Source organism: Oncorhynchus keta, unplaced genomic scaffold (assembly GCF_023373465.1).
Source record: "Oncorhynchus keta strain PuntledgeMale-10-30-2019 unplaced genomic scaffold, Oket_V2 Un_contig_21308_pilon_pilon, whole genome shotgun sequence".
In the NCBI taxonomy this organism is placed as follows: Eukaryota; Metazoa; Chordata; class Actinopteri; order Salmoniformes; family Salmonidae; genus Oncorhynchus; species Oncorhynchus keta.
In genome coordinates this window covers 1-12500 of record NW_026282399.1, presented here as the reverse complement: position 1 = coordinate 12500, position 12500 = coordinate 1, and the positions used below count along the sequence as shown (strand labels likewise).

Sequence of the window (12500 nt, the reverse complement as noted above, 5' to 3'; positions counted from 1 at the left end):
CCATCTGATCCCGGTGGGAGATGTCTAAATGGTGTGGTGTGTTATGGGTAATGTTCTGTGTTCCCCGGTCCAGATCCTACTTGACCCCGGTTCGTGATGAGGAGGCGGAGGCTCAGAGGAAGGCTCGATCCAGACACGCCAGACAGTCACGACGATCCACTCAGGTAGGCCCACCTGACGAGACATTTACATTTAAGGCTCGCCAGACAGATAGATAGATTTATTTTTATTTAACCTTTATTTAACCAGGGAGGCCAGTTGAGAACACCTTTATTTAACCAGGTGGGCCAGTTGAGAACACCTTTATTTAACCAGGTAGACCAGTTGAGAACACCTTTATTTAACCAGAGAGTCTAGTTGAGAACACCTTTATTTAACCAGGTAGGCCAGTTGAGAACACCTTTATTTAACCAGGTAGGCCAGTTGAGAACATCTTTATTTAACCAGGTAGACCAGATCACCTTTATTTAACCAGGTAGACCAGATCACCTTTATTTAACCAGGTAGACCAGTTGAGAACACCTTTATTTAACCAGGTAGGCCAGTTGAGAACACCTTTATTTAACCAGGTAGGCCAGTTGAGAACACCTTTATTTAACCAGGTAGGCCAGTTGAGAACACCTTTATTTAACCAGGTAGGCCAGTTGAGAACACCTTTATTTAACCAGGTAGACCAGATCACCTTTATTTAACCAGGTAGACCAGATCACCTTTATTTAACCAGGTAGGCTAGTTGAGAACACCTTTATTTAACCAGGTAGGCCAGTTGAGAACACCTTTATTTAACCAGGTAGGCCAGTTGAGAACACCTTTATTTAACCAGGTAGACCAGATCACCTTTATTTAACCAGGTAGACCAGTTGAGAACACCTTTATTTAACCAGGTAGGCCAGTTGAGAACACCTTTATTTAACCAGGTAGACCAGTTGAGAACATCTTTATTTAACCAGGTAGACCAGATCACCTTTATTTAACCAGGTAGACCAGATCACCTTTATTTAACCAGGTAGACCAGTTGAGAACACCTTTATTTAACCAGGTAGGCCAGTTGAGAACACCTTTATTTAACCAGGTAGGCCAGTTGAGAACACCTTTATTTAACCAGGTAGGCCAGTTGAGAACACCTTTATTTAACCAGGTAGGCCAGTTGAGAACACCTTTATTTAACCAGGTAGGCCAGTTGAGAACACCTTTATTTAACCAGGTAGACCAGATCACCTTTATTTAACCAGGTAGACCAGATCACCTTTATTTAACCAGGTAGGCTAGTTGAGAACACCTTTATTTAACCAGGTAGGCCAGTTGAGAATACCTTTATTTAACCAGGTAGGCCAGTTGAGAACACCTTTATTTAACCAGGTAGGCCAGTTGAGAACACCTTTATTTAACCAGGTAGACCAGATCACCTTTATTTAACCAGGTAGACCAGATCACCTTTATTTAACCAGGTAGACCAGTTGAGAACACCTTTATTTAACCAGGTAGGCCAGTTGAGAACACCTTTATTTAACCAGGTGGGCCAGTTGAGAACACCTTTATTTAACCAGGTAGGCCAGTTGAGAACACCTTTATTTAACCAGGTAGGCCAGTTGAGAACACCTTTATTTAACCAGGTAGGCCAGTTGAGAACACCTTTATTTAACCAGGTAGACCAGATCACCTTTATTTAACCAGGTAGACCAGATCACCTTTATTTAACCAGGTAGGCTAGTTGAGAACACCTTTATTTAACCAGGTAGGCCAGTTGAGAACACCTTTATTTAACCAGGTAGGCCAGTTGAGAACACCTTTATTTAACCAGGTAGGCCAGTTGAGAACACCTTTATTTAACCAGGGAGGCTAGTTGAGAACACCTTTATTTAACCAGGTGGCCAGTTGAGAACACCTTTATTTAACCAGGTAGGCTAGTTGAGAACACCTTTATTTAACCAGGTAGGCTAGTTGAGAACACCTTTATTTAACCAGGTAGGCCAGTTGAGAACACCTTTATTTAACCAGGTAGGCTAGTTGAGAACACCTTTATTTAACCAGGTAGGCTAGTTGAGAACACCTTTATTTAACCAGGTAGGCCAGTTGAGAACACCTTTTATTTAACCAGTTAGGCCAGTTGAGAACACCTTTATTTAACCAGGTAGGCCAGTTGAGAACACCTTTATTTAACCAGGTAGGCCAGTTGAGAACACCTTTATTTAACCAGGTAGGCCAGTTGAGACCACCTTTATTTAACCAGGTGAGAACAAGTTCTCATTTACAACTTCGACCTGGCCAAGATAAAGCATAGCAGTGTGACAAAAACAACACAGAGTTACACATTTTTTAACCACTCCACAAATTTCTTGTTAACAAACTGTAGTTTTGGCAAGTCGGATAGGACATCTACTTTATAATTCACTGTATCACAATTCCAGTGCGTCAGAAGTTTACATACACTAAGTTGACTGTGCCTTTAAACAGCTTGGAAAATTCCAGAAAATGATGTCATGGCTTTAGAAGCTTCTGATAGGCTAATTGACATAATTTGAGTCAATTGGAGGTGTACCTGTGGATGTATTTCAAGGCCTACCTTCAAACTCAGTGCCTCTTTGCTTGACATCATGGGAAAATCAACCACGACCTCAGAAAAAAAGATGTTCTGTCTCCTAGAGATGAACGTACTTTGGTGCGAAAAGTGCAACTCAATCCCAGAACAACAGCAAAGGACCTTGTGAAGATGCTGGAGGAAACAGGTACAAAAGTATCTATATCCACAGTAGAACGAGTTCTATATCGACATAACCTGAAAGGTCGCTCAGCAAAGAAGAAGCCACTGCTCCAAAACTGCCATAAAAAAAGCCAGACTACGGTTTGCAACTGCACATGGGGACAAAGATCATACTTTCTGGAGAAATGTCCTCTGGAAAATTATGTAGATTTACAGAAGCAACATCTCAAGACCTCAGTCGGGAGGTTAAAGCTTGGTCACAAATGGGTCTTCCAAATGGACAATGACCCCAAGCATACTTCCACAGTTGTGGCAAAATGTCTTAAGGACAACAAAGTCAAGGTATTGGAGTGGCCATCACAAAGCCCTGACCTCAATCCTGTAGAAAATGTGTGGGCAGAACTGAAAAAGTGTGTGTGAGCAAGGAGGCCTACAAACCTGACTCAGGTACACCAGCTCTGTCAGGAGGAATGGGCCAAAATTCACCAAACTTATTGTGGGAAGCTTGTGGAAGGCTACCCGAAACGTTTGACCCAAGTTAAACCATTTAAAGGCAATGCTACCAAATACTAATTGAATGTATTTAAACTGCTGACCCACTGGGAATGGGATGAAATAAATAAAAGCTGAAATAAATAATTCTCTCTACTATTATTCTGACATTTCACATTCTTAAAATAATGAGTAGTGGTGATCCTAACTGACCTAAAACAGGGAATCTTTACTTGGATTAAAATGTCAGGAATTGTGAAAAACTGAGTTTAAATGTAGTTGGCTAAGGTGTATGTAGACTTCAGACTTCAACTGTAAATCAGGACGATCTACTCAGGCAGACCCACATGCCTAGACATAGACCCACATGCCTAGACATAGACCCACATGCCTAGACATAGACCCACATGCCTAGACATAGACCCACATGCCTAGACATAGACCCACATGCCTAGACATAGACCCACATGCCTAGACATAGACCCACATGCCTAGACATAGACCCACATGCCTAGACATATACAGTTAACCACATTTAAGGCTGGCTCGCCAGACACTCAGGTCAAAGCTCGTTCAGGACATGTATATTGTAGATCCACGTTGAGCCAACTCACATTCCAATTCCTACTGTAGTCATACAACTGACATTCCAATTCCTACTGTAATCATACAACTGACATTCCAATTCCTACTGTAAATCATACAACTGACATTCCAATTCCTACTGTAGTCATACAACTGACATTCCAATTCCTACTGTAGTCATACAACTCACATTCCAATTCCTACTGTAGTCATACAACTCACATTCCAATTCCTACTGTAGTCATACAACTGACATTCCAATTCCTACTGTAGTCATACAACTCACATTCCAATTCCTACTGTAGTCATACAACTCACATTCCAATTCCTACTGTAGTCATACAACTCACATTCCAATTCCTACTGTAATCATACAACTCACATTCAAATTCCTACTGTAGTCATACAACTCACATTCCAATTCCTACTGTAGTCATACAACTCACATTCCAATTCCTACTGTAGTCATACAACTGACATTCCAATTCCTACTGTAGTCATACAACTCACATTCCAATTCCTACTGTAGTCATACAACTCACATTCCAATTCCTACTGTAGTCATACAACTCACATTCCAATTCCTACTGTAGTCATACAACTGACATTCCAATTCCTACTGTAGTCATACAACTCACATTCCAATTCCTACTGTAGTCATACAACTCACATTCCAATTCCTACTGTAATCATACAACTCACATTCAAATTCCTACTGTAGTCATACAACTCACATTCCAATTCCTACTGTAGTCATACAACTGACATTCCAATTCCTACTGTAGTCATACAACTGACATTCCAATTCCTACTGTAGTTGTACAACTGACATTCCAATTCCTACTGTAATCATACAACTCACATTCCAATTCCTACTGTAGTGGTACAACTGACATTCCAATTCCTACTGTAATTGTACAACTGACATTCCAATTCCTACTGTAATTGTACAACTGACATTCCAATTCCTACTGTAATTGTACAACTGACATTCCAATTCCTACTGTAATCGTACAACTCACATTCCAATTCCTACTGTAATTGTACAACTGACATTCCAATTCCTACTGTAATCATACAACTCACATTCCAATTCCTACTGTAGTGGTACAACTGACATTCCAATTCCTACTGTAATTGTACAACTGACATTCCAATTCCTACTGTAATTGTACAACTGACATTCCAATTCCTACTGTAATCGTACAACTGACATTCCAATTCCTACTGTAATCATACAACTCACATTCCAATTCCTACTGTAGTCATACAACTCACATTCCAATTCCTACTGTAGTCATACAACTGAATTGAAATGTAATTGACCCCGGGTTGCTTTAGTTGGTGAAGTAGACCATACCCCGCTGCTTAATAATCATTGTTTATATTGTGCAGTAATTATGACACGTTGATCTGACATAATAAGAGGAATGGATTACAACACATTTACTGTAATCTGTTACTTTACCAGCAAAAATATTGTAATCGGATTACAGATGCTTTTGATAAACTAGATGATTATTTCTGAAAGAGGAAACGTTTTTGTTGTTGACACCTCTCTGTTTTCTCAATGACATTCAAATCAGCATTGTGATGTCAGAGACCACTGTGATGTCAGAGACCACTGTGATGTCAGAGACCACTGTGATGTCAGAGACCACTGTGATGTCACACCAAATGTGTTTGATGAATCGTGTGAAAAAAGCAGGAATAGGCATTTGTTATTACATTTACATTTAAGTCATTTAGCAGACGCTCTTATCCAGAGTGACTTACAAATTGGTGCATTCACCTTATGACATCCAGTGGAACAGCCACTTTACAATAGTGCATCTAAATCTTTTAAGGGGGGGGTGAGAAGGATTACTTTATCCTATCCTAGGTATTCCTTAAAGAGGTGGGGTTTCAGGTGTCTCCGGAAGGTGGTGATTGACTCCGCTGTCCTGGCGTCGTGAGGAGTGTGTTCCACCATTGGGGAGCCAGAGCAGCGAACAGTTTTGACTGGGCTGAGCGGGAACTGTACTTCCTCAGTGGTAGGGAGGCGAGCAGGCCAGAGGTGGATGAACGCAGTGCCCTTGTTTGGGTGTAGGGCCTGATCAGAGCCTGGAGGTACTGAGGTGCCGTTCGTCCCACAGCTCCGTAGGTAAGCACCATGGTCTTGTAGCGGATGCGAGCTTCAACTCGAAGCCAGTGGAGAGAGCGGAGGAGCGGGGTGACGTGAGAGAACTTGGGAAGGTTGAACACCAGACAGGCTGCGGCACTCTGGATGAGTTGTAGGGGTTTAATGGCACAGGCAGGGAGCCCAGCCAACAGTGAGTTGCAGTAATCCAGACGGGAGATGACAAGTGCCTGGATTAGGACCTGCGCCGCTTCCTGTGTGAGGCAGGGTCGTACTCTGCGGATGTTGTAGAGCATGAACCTACAGGAACGGGCCACCGCCTTGATGTTAGTTGAGAACGACAGGGTGTTGTCCAGGATCACACCAAGGTTCTTAGCGCTCTGGGAGGAGGACACAATGGAGTTGTCAACCGTGATGGCGAGATCATGGAACGGGCAGTCCTTCCCGGGAGGAAGAGCAGCTCCGTCTTGCCGAGGTTCAGCTTGAGGTGGTGATCCGTCATCCACACTGATATGTCTGCCAGACATGCAGAGATGCGATTCACCACCTGGTCATCAGAAGGAGGAAAGGAGAAGATTAATTGTGTGTCGTCTGCATAGCAATGATAGGAGAGACCATGTGAGGTTATGACAGAGCCAAGTGACTTGGTGTATAGCGAGAATAGGAGAGGGCCTAGAACAGAGCCCTGGGGGACACCAGTGGTGAGAGCGCGTGGTGAGGAGACAGATTCTCGCCACGCCACCTGGTAGGAGCGACCTGTCAGGTAGGACGCAATCCAAGCGTGGGCCGCGCCGGAGATGCCCAACTCGGAGAGGGTGGAGAGGAGGATCTGATGGTTCACAGTATCGAAGGCAGCCGATAGGTCTAGAAGGATGAGAGCAGAGGAGAGAGAGTTAGCTTTAGCGGTGCGGAGCGCCTCCGTGATACAGAGAAGAGCAGTCTCAGTTGAATGACTAGTCTTGAAACCTGACTGATTTGGATCAAGAAGGTCATTCTGAGAGAGATAGCGGGAGAGCTGGCCAAGGACGGCACGTTCAAGAGTTTTGGAGAGAAAAGAAAGAAGGGATACTGGTCTGTAGTTGTTGACATCGGAGGGATCGAGTGTAGGTTTTTTCAGAAGGGGGTGCAACTCTCGCTCTTGAAGACGGAAGGGACATAGCCAGCGGTCAGGGATGAGTTGATGAGCGAGGTGAGGTAAGGAAGAAGGTCTCCGGAAATGGTCTGGAGAAGAGAGGAGGGGATAGGGTCGAGCGGGCAGGTTGTTGGGTGGCCGGCCGTCACAAGACGCGAGATTTCATCTGGAGAGAGGGGAGAAAGAGGTCAGAGCACCGGGTAGGGCAGTGTAAGCAGAACCAGCGGTGTCGTTTGACTTAGCAAACGAGGATCGGATGTCGTCGACCTTCTTTTCAAAATGGTTGACGAAGTCATCTGCAGAGAGGGAGGAGGGGGGAGGAGGATTCAGGAGGGAGGAGAAGGTGGCAAAGAGGGTTAGAGGCAGATGCTTGGAATTTAGAGTGGTAGAAAGTGGCTTTAGCAGCAGAGACAGAGGAGGAAAATGTAGAGAGGAGGGAGCGAAAGGATGCCAGGTCCGCAGGGAGGCGAGTTTTCCTCCATTTCCGCTCGGCTGCCCGGAGCCCTGTTCTGTGAGCTCGCAATGAGTCGTCGAGCCACGGAGCGGGAGGGAGGACCGAGCCGGCCTGGAAGATAGGGGACATAGAGAGTCAAAGGATGCAGAAAGGGAGGAGAGGAGGGTTGAGGAGGCAGAATCAGGAGATAGGTTGGAGAAGGTTTGAGCAGAGGGAAGAGATGATAGGATGGAAGAGGAGAGAGTAGCGGGGGGAGAGAGAGCGAAGGTTGGGACGGCGCGATACCATCCGAGTAGGGGCAGTGGGAAGTGTTGGATGAGAGCGAGAGGAAAAAGGATACAAGGTAGTGGTCGGAGACTTGGAGGGGAGTTGCAATGCGGTTAGTGGAAGAACAGCATCTAGTAAAGATGAGGTCGAGCGTTATCTACAGTCCAAGCTATGTCTTCCAATTTAAAACAAATATTTTACCTTTTTATTTAACTAGACAAGTCAGTTAAGAACAAATTCTTATTTTCAATGAAAGCCTACCAGGGAACAGTGGGTTAACTGCCTTGTTCAGGGGCAGAACGACAGTCTTTACCTTGTCAGCTCAGGGATTCGATCTTGCAACATTTCGGTTACTAGTCCAACGCTCTAACCACTAGGCTACCTGCCTCTAACCACTAGGCTACCTGCCTCTAACCACTAGGCTACCCTGCCGCCCCAATGGCGTGACTGCTGTCGGCATCCATAGATTAGCGGTGGCGTAGTCACTTATTATTGATGTGAATCACACTGCTGCTCTCTCATTTAGCTGTTTCATGTCTTACGAATGGAGGTTGCTGTGTATTTTAACCCAATATAGATTGAATGGAGGTTGCTGTGTATTTTAACCCAATATAGATTGAATGGAGGTTGCTGTGTATTTTAACCCAATATAGATTGAATGGAGGTTGCTGTGTATTTTAACCCAATATAGATTGAATTGAAGAAGTGTAGGCTGCCTGTCAATCATTGTGCTCCATACTGTCAACAACAAAGACCAGGAAGTGAGGCTTTTATGGCTCAATCAAATTCATGCTGAATAGATAAAAGATCCATGGGCCTAATGGACAAAATGATCAAACTCACACACTTTTATAGACTTAAAGGGGCAATCTGTAGTTTCTACATCCATTTTTGGACTTATAAAATGAATGATATACATAATATACCCATTGATTCTGGAAGTATTTCACTTTAAGATGCCTAATGAGTTTAGTTCAACTGTTATGAGAATCCAAAATAGAAAACTGTTTTTCAACCAATGTTTGTAAACATTGTATAGCCTCATAACATGGTTAAAATGGCCGTAGTTATGTCAGTTCATCTGAGAGCGGCCCATTTCTCCCTCCGCTTTATTGTTTCAACTGTGGATTCACCCTTTAAACAGCTTAAAGGGGTTGGCAGGGGTAGCCTAGTGGTTAGAGGTAGAGGCGGCAGGTAGCCTAGTGGTTAGAGTGTAGAGGAGGCAGGGTAGCCTAGTGGTTAGAGTGTAGAGGCGGCAGGGTAGCCTAGTGGTTAGAGTGTAGAGGCGGCAGGTAGGCTAGTGGTTAGAGTGTAGAGGCGGCAGGTAGGCTAGTGGTTAGAGGTAGAGGTGGCAGGGTAGCCTAGTGGTTAGAGTGTAGAGGTGGCAGGGGTAGCCTAGTGGTTAGAGTGTAGAGGCGGCAGGTAGGCTAGTGGTTAGAGTGTAGAGGCGGCAGGTAGCCTAGTGGTTAGAGGAGAGGCGGCAGGGTAGCCTAGTGGTTAGAGGTAGAGGAGGCAGGTAGCCTAGTGGTTAGAGTGTAGAGGTGGCAGGGTAGCCTAGTGGTTAGAGTGTAGAGGTGGCAGGGTAGCCTAGTGGTTAGAGTGTAGAGGCGGCAGGTAGCCTAGTGGTTAGAGTGTAGAGGAGGCAGGTAGCCTAGTGGTTAGAGTGCAGAGGTGGCAGGGTAGCCTAGTGGTTAGAGTGTAGAGGTGGCAGGGTAGCCTAGTGGTTAGAGTGTAGAGGTGGCAGGGTAGCCTAGTGGTTAGAGGTAGAGGCGGCAGGGCAGCCTAGTGGTTAGAGTGTGTAGAGGTGGCAGGGTAGCCTAGTGGTTAGAGGTAGAGGTGGCAGTGGCAGCCTAGTGGTTAGAGTGTAGAGGTGGCAGGGTAGCCTAGTGGTTAGGAGCAGAGGCGGCAGGGTAGCCTAGTGGTTAGAGTGCAGAGGCAGGGTAGCCTAGTGGTTAGAGTGTAGAGGAGGTAGGTATCCTAGTGGTTAGAGTGTAGAGGTGACAGGGTAGCCTAGTGGTTAGAGGTGTAGAGGCGGCAGGGTAGCCTAGTGGTTAGAGTGTAGAGGTGACAGGGTAGCCTAGTGGTTAGAGTGTAGAGATATGCAGGGTAGCCTAGTGGTTAGAGGTAGAGGGGGCAGGGTAGCCTAGTGGTTAGAGTGTAGAGGTGACAGGGTAGCCTAGTGGTTAGAGTGTAGAGGCGGCAGGGTAGCCTAGTGGTTAGAGTGTAGAGGGGCAGGGGTAGCCTAGTGGTTAGAGTGTAGAGGCGGCAGGGTAGCCTAGTGGTTGAGTGCAGAGGCGGCAGGTAGCCTAGTGGTTAGAGTGCAGAGGCGGCAGGGTAGCCTAGTGGTTAGAGTGTAGAGGCGGCAGGTAGCCTAGTGGTTAGAGTGGAGGGTTGGCAGGTAGCCTAGTGGTTAGAGTGTAGAGGAGGCAGGGTAGCCCAGTGGTTAGAGTGTAGAGGCGGCAGGGTAGCCTAGTGGTTAGAGGTAGAGGTGGCAGGGTAGCCTAGTGGTTAGAGGTAGAGGAGGCAGGGTAGCCTAGTGGTTAGGAGGTAGAGGAGGCAGGGCAGCCTAGTGGTTACAGTGTAGAGGAGGCAGGGTAGCCTAGTGGTTAGAGGTAGAGGAGGCAGGGTAGCCTAGTGGTTAGAGTGTAGAGGCGGCAGGTAGCCTAGTGGTTAGAGTGTAGAGGAGGCAGGGTAGCCTAGTGGTTAGAGGTAGAGGAGGCAGGGTAGCCTAGTGGTTATGTAGAGGAGGCAGGGGTAGCCTAGTGGTTAGAGTGCAGAGGAGGCAGGCAGCCTAGTGGTTAGAGTGCAGAGGCGGCAGGTGCAGCCTAGTGGTTAGAGTGTAGAGGTGGCAGGTAGCCTAGTGGTTAGAGTGTAGAGGAGGCAGGGTAGCCTAGTGGTTAGAGTGTAGAGGAGGCAGGTAGCCTAGTGGTTAGAGAGTGGAGGGTTGGCAGGGTAGCCTAGTGGTTAGAGTGTAGAGGAGGCAGGGCAGCCCAGTGGCTAGAGGTAGAGGCGGCAGGGTAGCCTAGTGGTTAGAGTGCAGAGGTGGCAGGGTAGCCTAGTGGTTAGAGTGTAGAGGAGGCAGGGTAGCCTAGTGGTTAGAGTGTAGAGGAGGCAGGGTAGCCTAGTGGTTACAGTGTAGAGGAGGCAGGTAGCCTAGTGGTTAGAGTGTAGAGGAGGCAGGGTAGCCTAGTGGTTAGAGTGTAGAGGCGGCAGGTAGCCTAGTGGTTAGAGGCAGAGGCGGCAGGTAGCCTAGTGGTTAGAGTGTAGAGGCAGCAGGCAGCCTAGTGGTGGAGTGTAGAGGCGGCAGGTAGCCTAGTGGCTAGAGTGCAGAGGCGGCAGGTAGCCTAGTGGTTAGGAGGGGAGGGTCGGCAGGGTAGCCTAGTGGTTAGAGGAGAGGCGGCAGGGTAGCCTAGTGGTTAGAGGAGAGGCGGCAGGGGAGCCTAGTGGTTAGAGGAGAGGCGGCAGGGTAGCCTAGTGGTTAGAGTGTAGAGGGTCGGTACAGCCTAGTGGTTAGAGGGAGGGGCGGCAGGTAGCCTAGTGGTTAGAGGTAGGGCGGCAGGTAGCCTAGTGGTTAGAGGAGGGCTTAGGCCTAGTGGTTAGAGGGAGGGGCGGCAGGTAGCCCAGTGGTTAGAGGGGAGGGGCAGTAGCCTAGTGGTTAGCATCCCGGCAGGTAGCCTAGTGGTTAGAGGAGAGGCGGCAGGTAGCCTAGTGGTTAGAGTGGAGGGGCAGGTAGCCAGTGGTTAGACTAGACTAGCCTAGTGGTTAGAGTGGAGAGGCTGCAGGTAACCTAGTGGTTAGAGGGAGGGGTGGCAGGGTAGCCTAGTGGTTAGAGTGCAACAGAGAGGCGGCAGGTAGCCTAGTGGTTAGAGGAGGCGGCAGGTAGCCTAGTGGTTAGAGGTAGAGGCGGCAGGTAGCCTAGTGGTTAGAGGGAGGGTTGGCAGGGTAGCCTAGTGGTTAGAGTGTAGAGGAGGCAGGTAGCCTAGTGGTTAGAGTGTAGAGGCGGCAGGTAGCCTAGTCAAATCAAAAATCAAATCAAATTTTATTTGTCACATACACATGGTTAGCAGATGTTAAATGCGAGTGTAGCGAAATGTTTGTGCTTCTAGTTCCGACAATGCAGGATAACCAACAAGTAATCTAACTAACAATTCCAAAACTACTGTCTTATACACAGTAAGGGGATAAGGAACATGTACATAAGGATATATGAATGAGTGATGGTACAGAGCAGCATACAGTAGATGGTATCGAGTACAGTATATACATATGAGATGAGTGTGTAGACAAAGTAAACAAAGTGGCATAGTTAAAGTGGCTAGTGATACATGTGTTACATAAGGATGCAGTCGATGATGTAGAGTACAGTATATACATATGCATATGAGATGAATAATGTAGGGTAAGTAACATTATATAAGGTAGCATTGTTTAAAGTGGCTAGTGATATATTTACATAATTCCCATCAATTCCCATTATTAAAATGGCTGGAGTTGGGTCAGTGTCAATGACAGTGTGTTGGCAACACACTGAGTGTAGAGGCGGCAGGTAGCCTAGTGGTTAGAGTGGGAGGGTTGGCAGGGTAGCCTAGTGGTTAGAGTGTAGAGGAGGCAGGGTAGCCTAGTGGTTAGAGTGTAGAGGCGGCAGAGTAGCCTAGTGGTTAGAGTGTAGAGGCGGCAGAGTAGCCTAGTGGTTAGAGCGTTGGACTAGTAACCGAAAGGTTGCAAGTTCAAATCCCGAGCTGACAAGGTA

At 46.7% G+C, this 12500-nt stretch overlaps 1 long non-coding RNA gene across 1 annotated transcript in view; it reads left to right on the top strand.

The window, feature by feature from the left end:
• Window positions 1-183, top strand: part of LOC127920994 (uncharacterized) — a 5900-nt gene extending 5717 nt beyond the window's left edge. Inside the window, exon 3 of the long non-coding RNA XR_008108015.1 lies at window positions 74-183. This is a non-coding gene — a long non-coding RNA (uncharacterized LOC127920994). The remainder of the gene's footprint in view (window positions 1-73) is intronic.
• The last annotated feature ends 12317 nt before the right edge of the window (window positions 184-12500 follow it).